The sequence below is a fragment of the Haliotis rufescens genome, unplaced genomic scaffold (genome assembly GCF_023055435.1).
Source record: "Haliotis rufescens isolate VD_foot unplaced genomic scaffold, xgHalRufe1.0.p SCAF_106, whole genome shotgun sequence".
NCBI classification, from domain to species: domain Eukaryota; kingdom Metazoa; phylum Mollusca; class Gastropoda; order Lepetellida; family Haliotidae; genus Haliotis; species Haliotis rufescens.
The window spans coordinates 852,600-867,478 of record NW_025963787.1 but is presented as its reverse complement, the minus strand read 5'-3'; positions in this window follow the sequence as shown (position 1 = coordinate 867,478).

The window sequence follows — 14,879 nt, the reverse complement described above, 5'->3', positions numbered from 1 at the left end:
ATTACGCAGAAGCCTACATGAGTAAGCCATTTAGACAATTTCATCACCCCGGCCTCAACGCCCTAGCCCCGCCAGGCAAAGCCCTTCCCCCGCCCGTCACCCGCTGATCGCACTGTATTCTCATTGTTGAGGGGGAGTGGGCAAAACGCCAACGCTCATCTCGATTTCGCTCTCTCGCCTCGATCCAACATCCCCATCAAAGTCGGGTCAACAATGCTGGCGTTTGGCCAAAAAAGCACATAATATCGACACTGTGAGATGCGCATGTGTACTCACCAACACCGAGAAGATTCGTAACGGTTAGGCTTACCAGAAAAAAGGTGAACCCTTCATTGCATATTACATATGTCAGCCAGGTTTTGGACGAGATAAGCAGCAGGTTACTGCAGCCGAATGACAAAAGCCCGCACCTTAATTGACGCTTTAGCGATGAATGGTGTAAGTGCGTGGAGATTTGACCATTTCCGAATTACTTGATTCCAGGAACATCACAAAATAGTCTGCATAATTCATTTTCTTTCTGTCAAATATTTTAATGGATTTAGAAATTACATTGGAACGCAACTCAACGTCTCTTTACCGCAGAAGAAATGTTGAATGAAAGAATACTGTTTCAGAGATTAACGCACCACAAAACGCAAACAGATTTTTGTTTGGTGTTTAACGCCGCACTCTGCAATAGTGCAGCTATATGACGGCGGTCTGTCAATAATCGAGTCTGGACCAGACAATCCAGTGATTTATATCATGAGGATCGATCCACATGATTGGAATACGATGACATGCATCAATCAAGTCAGCGAGCCTGACCACCCGATCCCGTTAGTCGCCTCTTACCACATGCATAGTCGCCTCTTACGACAAGTTTGGGTTTCTGAAAACCTATTCTAATCCGGATCTTCACGGGTCGCAAATAGATGACTTGTATGTACTGAGGACACAGACCCAGATCAGCCTCTGAATCTGATGAAGGAGGTGACGTCATAGCATATCAAAAGTGACGTACGTGCCACGTCAACAGTGTGAGTGAGTAGGGTTTGATTAAAATTATGTCTTGGGGTTAGACACTAAGATTCAAACTCGGGTACGACTACACACTAGATCAACCAGTTCACAACTGATGCCATCAGATAGCTTGGGTGAGTGAGTGAGTGAGTGAATATGGTTTTACGCTGCTTATAGAAATATTCCAGCAATATCACGGCGGGGGACACCAGAAATGGGCTTCACACATTGTACCCATGTCGGGAATCGAACCCGGGTCTTCGGCGTGACGAGCGAACGCTTTAACCACTGGGATACCCGACCGCCCCTGATAGCTTGGGACTATCTATAATGACTGACCAGAGTTGCGTGACAATCATGGTATTGTTCGTGAAATATAGACATATCTAACGCTTATTTGTGCCACAAAAGCATTAGCAACATATGAAGGTCGGTTCATATTACGATGTAATTACTCCAACGCTCATTGTGTTATGATTTTCTATTACCTCAGTTCTTTCGGTATATCTATACTTGGACAGGCTAAGATAAAACTCCGGGGCGAAATAATTACCCTTGTTACCATACTTGTCATGAGTGTACTGGGGGCGGTCGGGTAGCCTAGTGGTTAAAGCGTTCGCTCGTCACGCCGAAGACCCGGGTTCGATTCCTGACATGGGTACAATGTGTGAAGCCAATTTCTTGTGTCCCCCGCCGTGATATTGCTGGAATATTGCTAAAAGCGGCGTAAAACCATACTCACTCACTCACTCATGAGTGTACTCTCATGAGTATTTCACTTATATCAGCGGATCCTGGCACGAGTAAGGGATGCAACTTTGCAGAGCAAATTGTCTTTCCATAGAGGACTGGGCCAAGTAATGGTGTGTTAAGAGACGAATAATAAGGTTCTGGTTCATACACTGTGGGAATGGTGTATTATCACGTGGCAACGTGAGTCGTTGTTCATGTGTTCAACCACTGGTTCGCCTAGTCAAGATTCCAGTATTTACAGGCTGCCGTTGTATACCCCCCCACCTTTACCCCAAGTAATGGTGCCTAATCATGTCCCAGCGTGGATCGTTGTCCATGTGTTCCACCACTGATCAAGATTCCAGTATTTACAGGCTGCCGTTGTATACTCCCCAGGGAGCTGAGAATGAAAATCGAGTGAACTATGATCCTGTGACCGGGTAGTAATATGATCATTCATTTGGTGAATGACATTTGGCGCATTATAAATATACTTATTATTATTTTATACAGCTGGGATATTCCTGATTGCGGCGTACTATAGAATTCACTCACTCCTTCCCCAGGTATCGACATAAATGAAGATGTTTTATACGGTGACCATTAAACAACATCGTCTTGCGCTTTTTGATGGATGAGGTGAGCATATGAAATTTCATAATCTAAATTACCAAGGTAACGAACGGTCATAAAGACATATTGCTTTTGAACATCTCCTTTAGGGGGCGGTCGGGTATCCAAGTGGTTAAAGCGTTCGCTCGTCACGCCGAAGACCCGGGTTCGATTCCCGACATGGGTACAATGTTTGAAGCCCATTTCTGGTGTCCCCCGTCGTGATATTGCTGGAATATTGCTAAAAGCGACGTTTAACCATACTCACTCCCTCACTCACTCTCCTTTAGGTCAATACCTGGTGTAGTTAAATGAACATCTATTCGACATATTGTAGTGAAATACTCCCACTTGTGTATTTGACGAGGACTTACATGTGTAGATGCACATTTCTCCGTGTAGTGGAAGAGCTTCGCTGTACTTGCATGAACGCATATTCCAACTCTTTTTTTACGCTGAGAGGATGTGCTTAACAACCCCATTAAATTCAGATGTTAAAACTGACGTTTATCAAGGAATGTTGCGACGTTTTTTCTGAGGAGATACCTCAGAAGTGAACACTAGCATTGTTTGTTGCACTGAATTGCTTTGGCTATCTCACATTTTTGAAATATGAGAAGAAACATCTCCCTTGAAAAAACGGCTTCGTTTTAATGAAAATTGACATACGTTCTAGTCCGTGCTAGGCGTTTGTGGAAGCGGATATTATGATGTTTGATTGAAGCAGATTAGATCGTGCAATGACGTTTGCTTATGACGTCACAACACATTTTATGCGTACATATTTAAATGTTGCAATATTTCAAAACACTTAAATATGCCTAGTAAATATTATAAGTAAAAGGAAAAGGTAAATATATATTATGTTATGTTAATAGTTTAAATATGAGAAGAAAAAGTTATACTGGTTTAGTTCTGAAACCTGCACCACTTCGGGACACGCCGTGATATAACTGGAATACAGTTCAAAGTGGCGTTAAACACAGCTCACACACTCACTAACTTTCAGGTAATATCATCATGGCTTATTCGTGGGCTTCCGTGCCATGTTATGACATAAATGGTATGCTGCTGTAGAAAAGAACGCATCTCACATTAATATACACATATCTCTTAATGTAATAAAACGTATGATGTTATCGAATAGGCCATGGTTTAATATTACTCAACCCGTGAGGCTAGGGTTGGTCAGTACCCTATGCTTGGAAACAGCTTAAATGGATCAGTGGTCAGGCGCAGTGCTCATGATATCAACCACAGGTTTGTAAGACCAAGGCTCGATTATTTACAGTCCGCCGTGATATTGCTGGACCATTGATGACGTTGAACAGCATTTAATGACACTAACATATACCGTATATATAATATATGTCAAATAGTGGATTTCGATATAGCAAAATGCAGTCGGTATTTAGGGAAAACCTATTACTAAACTGTTGTGATTTGTCGTCACAGTACGTAACTGACCTAGATACGTTAGAAACACAGATAGACTCGAGTACAGACGCTCGCGCGCGCACGCACACAGACACACACGCATGCACGCATGCACGCACGCACGCACGCAGGTAAATGAATATGTATCAAATGTTGATTACATACGCACGTATGTCATAATAAAATCAATCTTCAACTTTTAAATACTTTTTACGTACGTACGTAATGATAAAACTAATATACACCTGTCGAATGTCTTTACTTAGGACTATTAACGTCGTTATGTCAGTGCAATGGTCTTCAACGAAACCCGATTTCACCTCACCTCACCTCACCTCACCTCACCTCACCTCCCATCACGTACGTCTGTACTTCAATTATCAATATAACCCGCTGTGCAAAAGAAAGAACACACTTTAAAATACCTGCTCCATTCTGCTCAATTGTGTACAGTGAAATTACGACGTCCATATTCCTTATGACGTCATGTGACGTCGCCTTTTTTGAGGTACTCATCGATATGATGCATGTAATATAAAATTGCTTTTGATATCCGTATCAAATACATCACCATGAAATAACCATTTGTTTGTTTCATTTTTAGCCACCCTCAAACATGGGTGTGTACTTTCTTCCGCCCGGAAGTTTACATCTACTGCCGACCCATGAAGATCCTGGGTAGAATTGGTCTTCAGCAACCCATGCTTGCCGTGAAAGGCGACTATGCTTGTCGTAAGAGGCGACTAACAGGATCGGGTGGTCAGGCCCTCTGACTTGGTTGATTGCATGTCATCGATCCCAAATGCGTGGATCGATCCCAAATGCGTGGATCGATCATCATGTTGTCAATCACTGGATCACCGGAGAGCGGACGGTCCGGGGTTCGATCCCCGGCCGTGTCACACCAAAAGACGTTAAAAGATAGTACTTGTTGCTACCCTGTCTGGCGCTCGGCATTAAGGGGCTAAACCAAGGACTGGTCGGCTCGGAGTCAGTATACTGTGTCTGAGTGGGGTATTCATGTTAAACTGCGGCATGGTATTTCAGTGAGCTAGCACTATAAATCGGCATCAGTCCGGACAAGTACAAGCAGCCATACACACGCTATATAAGTGCTATAATCTTGGACGCGACGTTAAACCCAATTTCACCTCACCTCACCTGATGCCCCAAGGAACATGCTGGTCGCAATTTATTTCACCTTATTTCAATGTATATTATAATGTGATCAATTATGGTAAGAAGTTTATATTATGCTCAACGTGTATCAGGAACTGCCGTTAACCTACCCTACTGTAGTTTAATTCAAAACCGAGTAACAAAGTCAGGAGTTTCAGAGTGAATAACTTTTTAAAGACCGGTGTGAACTGTTAAGTTTATGTGCGGAGAAGAATTCTCGTTGAAGTATCTGATTACATTTCAGGCATATTTTCCTTACAATAAAGTTACTCATTTCGTTTTCGTGGCGTAATTTGTGAATGGAAAATCGTTTTTTCACCTTAAAGAGTGATGACTTAAACACGACTTCAGGATAAAATACTTAAATGTTTTACGTTTTAACTTCCTAATAAACCGTCATTGTTATTACTAGCTAAAACCAGAGGTTTCTTCAAGTACACTCGACATTTGTCTGCATCAGTGAATGACGTGAGGCAATGAGTCAGTCTGGGGTTTGAACCCAGAGTGACCATATTACAGGGCGAGGCAGGCTACCTGATACTTATAGTGGATGTTGTCTCGTAAATCTAGAAACATACACATCACCTCCACACATGTCAAGACTGTAATATGACCAAACACTCCTAAATGCCTACCCATAGAGCAGGAAAAAAGCGCAAAGCGTACTGTGTACTGGCGGGACGTGCATCATTTCACGTGGACCGTCACGCCCCCTGACCACAGGATACTCCTGCCCAGCATGAAATACGTGTTGTTTATATCAGATTACGGGTTTTCATGACTGTACCGTTCTAACCCTGCTACCGGTTTGTGATATTCTTTTTTCCAAGTTTCCTATCGCGTATTTCATCTGCTTTGTTGGAACGTTATTGTCGGGTGTGAGACGACAATTTGAATAATATGGCGGTATTATGTTACCCGTTTACAGGTTTGTGACAAAGGTAAAGGCAATAGGTGTTTTCTGTTATGTATGACAACAGCATCTCAATTCATGGGGGATGTAAATGATTTGTATCAAGAAAAATGGCTATTATGACAACCAGCACTTTGTCCTTAGTTGACACTGAGGGAAGCGGCCATCCGCTTCCGGAGTGTACGGAATGCGTGTTACCTGCTCACCCGTCTTGACAGCTATGTTACAGTATCTGCTCTCTCCACGTGTGGACGGGGTCAAGAGTTATGGAGTAGCGGGTGGTCTAGTGGTTATAGGGCCTGCTTGTCACACGAAAGACACGGGTTAGATTCACACAAGGGTGTGTGAAGTTTGGCGTCCTTGACATTGCTGAAATGTGGACCCCTAAAGTGACTAACAGTTTAATCTTTGCTTAACTAGTGTTGTTTTTAAACAGACTTTTACAAATAAATAACACACGTTTTAGAACGGAAGTATAGATGGTAATGCCATTGCTTTACATAAGACCTTTTGTGAAAAATACTTCATTATCGATGCCTTCAACATAGCGAATTAATTCACAATACCATCTTTATGTCCGGAATGCATACCAGTAACTCTTTCGAGATATAAACTCGCAAAAGAAACTATAAAGTTGAAAATTGGATTTGACCAAAATTTTTACAAAAGTTACCAAAGCGTTACTAGGCTGAACACAGTCGATGACTGCAAACTGAAGGACCACACCACAACTATTATACCCGAATCAAATACATGACAATCGAATAACCACAGTTTGATCGGCATTTTAGAAATTGGCAAACTAAGTAACATAACATACAAATCTATGCCTAACAACTTCTGGTTTATTGCATATAGTGACGTGTGGATGTAGATTCCCACTCCAGCTTGATAACAGTGTAAGAATCTACATCGAAGCTTCGCTACATGCAATAAACCCAAAGTTGTTATCCATAAACTTGACGTTTATCTTAATCGAATAACCATTTCTTGTTAATTACATTTTTAACCACCATCAAACATGGTGCATACTTTCTTTTGCCCGGTAATATATCTAGTGTTTCTGTACAGTGGTAAGACTACATTATATGCGCGGCAAAGGACCTGAAGAACTATTCATGATTACAGAGCAGGGGGCATATTTTCCTAAACCACTAATACCACTCTAAAGGCTTGTAAGGCACGTGCATGTTGAACTGTTGAGGTCAAACGGAAAGCACTTTAGTCTCATTGTGCGATAGCCACCGCGTACAAAAGTAACATTACCCAGAATCTTATAAACTACAAATACGGAGGAAGGGTATGCGGTATCTATCTCCGCATCTCAAGCTAAATACAATATTGGCTTTATCCCCGATTCTTAAGATTGACCTCTAGCCGACCTCTCGGCTCTGGTCCATCAACTGTCCGGTATATGCTCCATCCCTACTGACCCTAATGTGATTGTTAAGAGAGATGAAAGGATAGTGTTGGACAGGTAAAGGGAGGGGCGGGTTTTTGGGGTGGGGGTGGTAGGCGTTCCCGGGCAGTGATGGAGACGGCGTATAACAGTAAAGGTGTGTTTTGTTCAGCGTGTTTGTATATCATTAGCCATCACTGACACATACTTTGAATACCGAACAAAGAGAGGGATATCATTCTTCAGACATCGCCGTCAGGGTATCTTAAGATGTTTGAAAATGATAATTCAACGTAACAATAACCGTTCAGCTACGTTCAACTCTGTTATAACGAAATTAAATGCGAAATAATACCCTGTCGACTTTGCAAAGACGACACGTTTATCATCGGAAATCTTTCTGAAAGACCCTTTCTCCAATATGGATACGAGCGCTCATGGTTTATCCAACACATTAATGTCAGAACTCAATACACCATGAGTCTCTCGACTTTCATGCTAACACTCCCACCCAAATGCCAATTATGTCCCTACGTAAATATCTATATTAACCTTTGTCCCCGGGGAAAGGCTAGCCTTGAGTTTCCCGCAATTCTATCACCAAGGCCTCATTAGTGATATACCACAACACTCCGCGTACCGTGAGTTGGCTGTAGCTGTGTGTGTGTGTGTGGTGATTTCTTTGGTGGGTGCGTGGTGTGTGGCGTATATGTGCGTGTGGGGTGTGTGTGTATGTGGTGATTTCGTGGTTGATGTGTGTGGTGTATATGGTGTGTCTGTGCGTATGTGGTGTGTGAGTGCGTATCTGGTGTGTGTGTGGTGATTTCTTTGGTGGGTGCGTGGTGTGTGGCGTATATGTGCGTGTGGGGTGTGTGTGTGTATGTGGTGATTTCGTGGTTGATGTGTGTTGTGTATATGGTGTGTCTGTGCGTATGTGGTGTGTGAGTGCGTATCTGGTGTGTGGTGATTTCTTTGGTGGGTGCGTGGTGTGTGGCGTATATGTGCGTGTGGGGTGTGTGTGTATGTGGTGATTTCGTGGTTGATGTGTGTGGTGTATATGGTGTGTCTGTGCGTATGTGGTGTGTGAGTGCGTATCTGGTGTGTGTGTGGGGATTTCTTTGGTGGGTGCGTGGTGTGTGGCGTATATGTGCGTGTGGGGTGTGTGTGTATGTGGTGATTTCGTGGTTGGTGTGTGTGGTGTATATGGTGTGTCTGTGCGTATGTGGTGTGTGTGTGTGTGTGCGTGCCTATGTGGTGTGTGTGTGGTGATTTCGTGGTGGGTGCGTGTGGTGTATGTGGTGTGTATGTGCGTGTATAGTGTGTGTGTGTGTGTGTGTGTATGGTGATTTCGTGCTGGGTGCGTGGTGTGTGGTGTGTGGCGTGTGGCGTGGGGCGTGTGTGTGTGGTGTATATGGTGTCTTTGTGCCGGTATTGTGTGAGTGTGTAGTGTACTTGGCGCGATTGTTGTGATTGTGGTGTCTGAGTGGGAGGGATGTTTGTGGAGTACAGTGTATGGTGTATGTCTGTGTGTGGTGTGCGGGTGGTGTGTAAGTGTGTGATGTATGTCGTGTGTGTGTGGTGTGCGTGTGGTGTATGTTATGTTGTGCATGTGGAGAGTGTGTGGTATATGTTGTGTGTATGTGGTGAGTGTGTGGTGTCGGATGTATGGTATGTTGTGTGTGTGGTGTATGTTGTGTGTGTGTATGTGGAATGTGTGTGGTTAATGTTGTGTGTGTGTGTGTGGTGTATGTGTTTTTGGTATGTGTGGTGTGTGTGCGGCGTGTGATGAGTGTGTGGTGTGTGTGAGGTGTGTGATGAGTGTGTGGTATTTGTTGTGTGTGTGTTGTGGCTGTGTGTTGTGACCAATATATGGGTGCATGTAGATTTTATTAATTTGATCGGATCACATTTTGGCCTTTGTGTTATGAAGCTCAAATTAACGATGTCGAAAGTGTATTTGTGCTATCTGCATACATATCGGGATTTGTTTAATAAGACAATGATATGAAACCTGACAAGTTTAAGTAAAGGTCAGATTGTCAGTTTTTACATCTAGATATGTTGACGGTAATCAAGTTGACGTTGATTGTTGTTTCTTAACAGGAACAGTACTCCGTATCAGTAGGGCTTCCACAGATAGATGTTCTAAATAATTTTGTTACGATAGTCCCACGTCTTCCGGTACGTGACCGTCACAGGGGATCATCCTCCTACTGCTAACGCTAAGTAAAATATCACATTGCGTCTGTCAGATAGCGGAATTGCGAAGATCAAATGATTATCTCACGCCTCCGACACAAACGTTAGGCACCGCCAAACATACTCGTGTGTCTGGTAACGTGACCCGAACTGAGATGTGTTGGTAGGCGGGGTGAACAGATTAAATTTGTGTTTGTTTCTTTGTTGTTTTAGACGGAGGTCTGCGATTTTCAACTGAGATCACCGCGTCCTGTGCAGGATCAAAGCTGGCACAGTCAAACGAGTGGACGATATCATTACCACCGTCTCACGCCGCCGGGGTACGATGACACACAATTAGTCAGAGAGCCTGAACAATAGATGTACACCCACTATCGGAGTTCCTGGGCCCTGGTCTGGCCACGAATGACCATAATGCGTTTGTTTGTTTATGCCGATAAGGAATATTACTTACAGTAATGACAAACACTGCAAAAGTGCGTTTTCAAGAAATGTCTTAATCGTAAACATCATCATTAAGTTTTGATCACGTGGTTTCAATCCGGATAAGAATGGCGGTCAGGTGACTGTTAGAGTGTTGTTTTTGGCAATGACCTTGACCAACTGCGCTTTAAATATTACATCTGCACGTGTTTTTCTTTCATTTCGTGCAGGTATTATAGTTACGTAAACTGCACACAATGCTAAATTTAGTCGCTCGAAGTCACGTGACTGCCGATCTTCACTCGGCTCGTAACCACGTGATCAAAATGCAAATGAATGATGTTTTTCGTTCATAAAGTTGACATTTCTTAAAAAGCGCACTTTGCAATTTTTGTCATCCTTAAAATCGGCTGAAAGGCTTGTTTTCACTTTATAAGTATTAGCAAACACGCAGCTATCTTCGTTGATTAATGATCGCGATATTTAGAGATTCTATTTCAAGTGGCGAGGACCACAGGACTAGATATGGATGAGTCAATCAGAACTGAAGGTAAAATTATAGGGCGCTCAGGGTACCGGAACCCAAAAATAATTCTTTTGCCTTACATTCGAATTCTACACAATCTGCTAAATATAAAAATGTATATTCTTCGCCAAGGTGTAGAAACACCGAACTAATTTGCTTTTTCAGATTTTGATATCATTTAAGTGATTAATAAACAATAACACTGAAAGACAAACACTCGAACGAATTCTAGCGATAACAAGGAGCTCTTCATCGCATGAATGTGACTTATGACGTATAAGTTTTGTCATAAGTTTTGTTTGTTTGTTTGTTTGTTTGTTTAACGCCGCACGCAGCAATATTCTAGCTATATATTACGGCGGTATGTAAATAATCGAGTCAGGAACAGATAATTGTGAATAACATCATGAGCATCGATCTACGCAATTGAGATACGATGACATGCATCAACCGAGTCAGCCAGCCTGACCACCCGATCCCGTTAGTCGCCTCTTACGACAAACATAGTCGCCTTTTACGGCAAACATGGGTTGCTGAAGACGTATTCTGCCACGGATCTTCACGGGTCGGATCTCGATATAGCAAAATGAGTATGGTTTTACGCAGCTTTTAGCAATATTCCAGCAACATCACGGCGGGGGACCCACGTTGGAAATCGAACCCGAGGTCTTCGGCGTGACGAGCGAACGCTTTGACCGCTCTGCTACCCCACCGCTCCCCTTTACGTAAGGGGAAAGCCCGGCGTAATATAGCCTTTAGAGATTTACCACGCTGTTGAATCCTACTTGAACGGGTATGGTGCTGACAAACCTAGAAACATAATCAGGGCGAACCTGGGATTCGAACACGATCATATTTGTCCTGCGCGCGAAAGGGACGCAACCATACACAAGACGACCGGATCACCCGTGTCTCTACCACTTCCACCCAGATCCCCGTTCACAATGCTGTTGACGTCGGCGTACTAGTTCAGAGACAGTGGGTACAACTGACCCTGTACATTGACCCTCTTTCAGAGTAAAATATGCCATGGAACGTCAAAACTGGGCTTAATTAACACTAAATGGCCTTGCCCTGGGCAAATTTACAAAATTGATACATATGTTAAGCTGGTGGTAGACGTGCAGCCCCTGGGTACGTCGTGGTACTGTTGAGTGGAACCACATGCCGCTGACGTTACCATGGGACACCGGGACACTCCGGCGCGGATATGAAATTACTTTCGTAGAACTTTAATGGTATGAACATGGAGACAATGATATTCATTTTGTTCCCTTAAAGATAATTTTTCCACATGTTCAGGGTGTATTTTTCATCCCAGTTTATGTTTCCTCGAATGGATAAACGGGGCTGTCACGATACACAGAAGTTGCGATACGATATGTATCGCGATGATGTGACACGTTTGCTTGTTGACGATACGAAAAGCACCATGACATGATGGGTGAATGTTTTCACCATACAAGTAAAGAAAAACATAGACTGACACAAACTCCCTTTCGAGGTTTTCCATACTTGCTAAGGCAACTCCCATACAGTAGGAAACAAAATGTCGATATAGATATCTAGCGTGCCAGAACGATCATTATCGATACAGACATAGTGTGTCGTGTATGTAGCGTGTATTGCGCCGTTCGGTTAATCAACAAATTCATCTGTGTTTCCGTTTAGTCGTACGAGGTAGGAAGTGAGTGCTGCCACAATACGCTATCACAGGATGAGATCCGCCACTCCCTAACCACCAGGATGAGATCCGCCACTCCCTAACCACCAGGATGAGATCCGCCACTCCCTAACCACCAGGTCGGCCCGATTAGACCAGTAGTCTGTGCAGTGTTGTGACCATAAGACGTGAGTTCGTATCCCCGATTAGACCATTAGCAGAGTTGCGACCATAAGACGTGAGTTCGTATCCCCGATTAGACCATTAGCAGAGTTGCGACCATAAGACGTGAGTTCGTATCCCCGATTAGACCATTAGCAGAGTTGCGACCATAAGACGTGAGTTCGTATCCCCGATTAGACCATTAGCAGAGTTGCGACCATAAGACGTGAGTTCATATCCCCGATTATACCAGTAGTCTCAGCAGAGTTGCGACCATAAGACGTGAGTTCGTATCCCCGATTAGACCATTAGCAGAGTTGCGACCATAAGAAGTGAGTTCATATCCCCGATTAGACCAGTAGTCTCAGCAGAGTTGCGACCATAAGACGTGGGTTCGTATCCCCGATTAGACCATTAGCAGAGTTGCGACCATAAGACGTGAGTTCGTATCCCCGATTAGACCATTAGCAGAGTTGCGACCATAAGACGTGAGTTCGTATCCCCGATTAGCCAGTAGTCTCAGCAGAGTTGCGACCATAAGACGTGGGTTCGTATCCCCGACTCGACCAGATTATGGTCCTTGGTTTGTCATCACCTTATCCGTGAGTTTCACCAAAGTTGTCAATGTCCATAACATGCGTCACTTGGACCTCATCGACGCCAAATTGACCCGTCTGCTATAACTAAATACTAGTTTTGTTGTAAAGGATAAAACCCGATTCCCTGGTCTTGACTGAGAATGTAAGCCCCGGGCAGAGCGATATTGGAGAAGCAGGTGCTACCGATAGAGCAGGACACCAATGGAATCTGCTCCGGCAGATAATCGAGACTGGTTATTCTCTGGCTTTGACGTTTTCACTTGTACACTAAGGACTCATTGTTGAAGGCAACCGTGACAGCTGCTATATTGCTGAATGCGGTATAAAAATCTAAACATCTAAATCTAACAATAATCGTATGTTGCAATACAGTAAGAAAACAATATATACGAATTTGACATGATATGAAATAGAATATGATATGTCATAATTTGGATAGGATCGACCAACAACAATGTACATCTCCTGAAAAACGTACACAATAAGTAAATAGCTTTAACGGCAACCCAAAGCAAGAAACATCACATTCAACTCGAAAACCGATGCACTGAGATGTCACATTTCGCAATCTAGCGTTTCCTTCGTTACTTTGGACATAATTGTATTCTGCCTCAGCATAAACTTCATTGGCGTTTGTTACTTCGTCCAAAATAGGCATTTGCCGCATCTTTATTTTAAGCCGCCTAAATGCGATCTAGCAATGTTCCATTTGGCTTCAAAAATGACCCCGAGTGATAGTATCGATGATTTTGAAGGAAGGTGATGAACAAACAAGCCTGGCCAATGCGTGATTCTTAATCTGACTTCCTTTATTTGACGTACAGGCCTACACTGAGGGTCAATGTGCGCTTCCGGCTACAGATGAAAGAATCTCTAGCAGTTCCTATTAATGCTTTGGCATACAGTTCTTGACTGTTGCACTGCTAAAGATTCAAATTTGACATGAACGCCCTTCCCCTCTCCACCTACATGTGTACTTTACAGTCTCTTCCTTCTCTTTCTTATCCCCGTCTACCTTTCTCGCGCCCATTCACATCTACCGCCTACTTCTCCGACTCACCTTTACCCTACTGCGTTTTGCTCAGGTTGAAGGGAAAGTCACGTCACCTATCGTTTCCATTCCGGTCCCTTATTCTCATTCCTGTCTACAACCTCTCTCATTCCCGTCTACAACCTCTCTCATTCCCGTCTACAACCTCTCTCATTCCCGTCTACAACCTCTCTCATTACCGTCTACAACCTCTCTCATTCCTGTCTACCACCTCTCTCATTCCCGTCTACAACCTCTCTCATTCCCGTCTACAACCTCTCTCATTCCCGTCTACAACCTGTCTTATTCCCGTCTACAACCTCTCTCATTCCTGTCTACCACCTCTCTCATTCCCGTCTACCACCTCTCTCATTCCTGTCTACCACCTCTCTCATTCCCGTCTACAACCTCTCTCATTCCCGTCTACAACCTCTCTCATTCCCGTCTACAACCTCTCTCATTCCCGTCTACAACCTCTCTCATTCCCGTCTACAACCTCTCTCATTCCCGTCTACAACCTCTCTCATTCCCGTCCACTACATCTCGTTCTCTAATTCCCGTCTACCCTCATCTATCTGTTATTCCAGTCTACTCTGCCCTCCCCCATTCCCGTCTACGTCCTCCCTATTTCTCTTCTCTTTCTCTCATTCTCGTCTACCATCTCTCATTCATGTCTATCTCCTGTCACTCATTCCCGTCTACCTTCTCTCTTTCTCATTCCCGACTACCACCTCTCTCACTTCTGTCTACCCTTCTTTCTTTTTCTTAATTCCGTCGGCCACCTCTCTCTCTCTCTCATTCTGGTCCACAAGCTGTCACACTTCCTTTTACCTTCATCTTCTCTCATTCCCATCTACCCTCCTCTTTCTAATTCCTTTCAACCTTCCTCCATTTTTCTTATTCCTTCGTCACGATATTGCGGAAATATTGCTGATGTGACTAACTCACACACTCTCATTCCCGTTTTTTCTCTTCTCGTTTCCATTCTCGCCTACCTCCT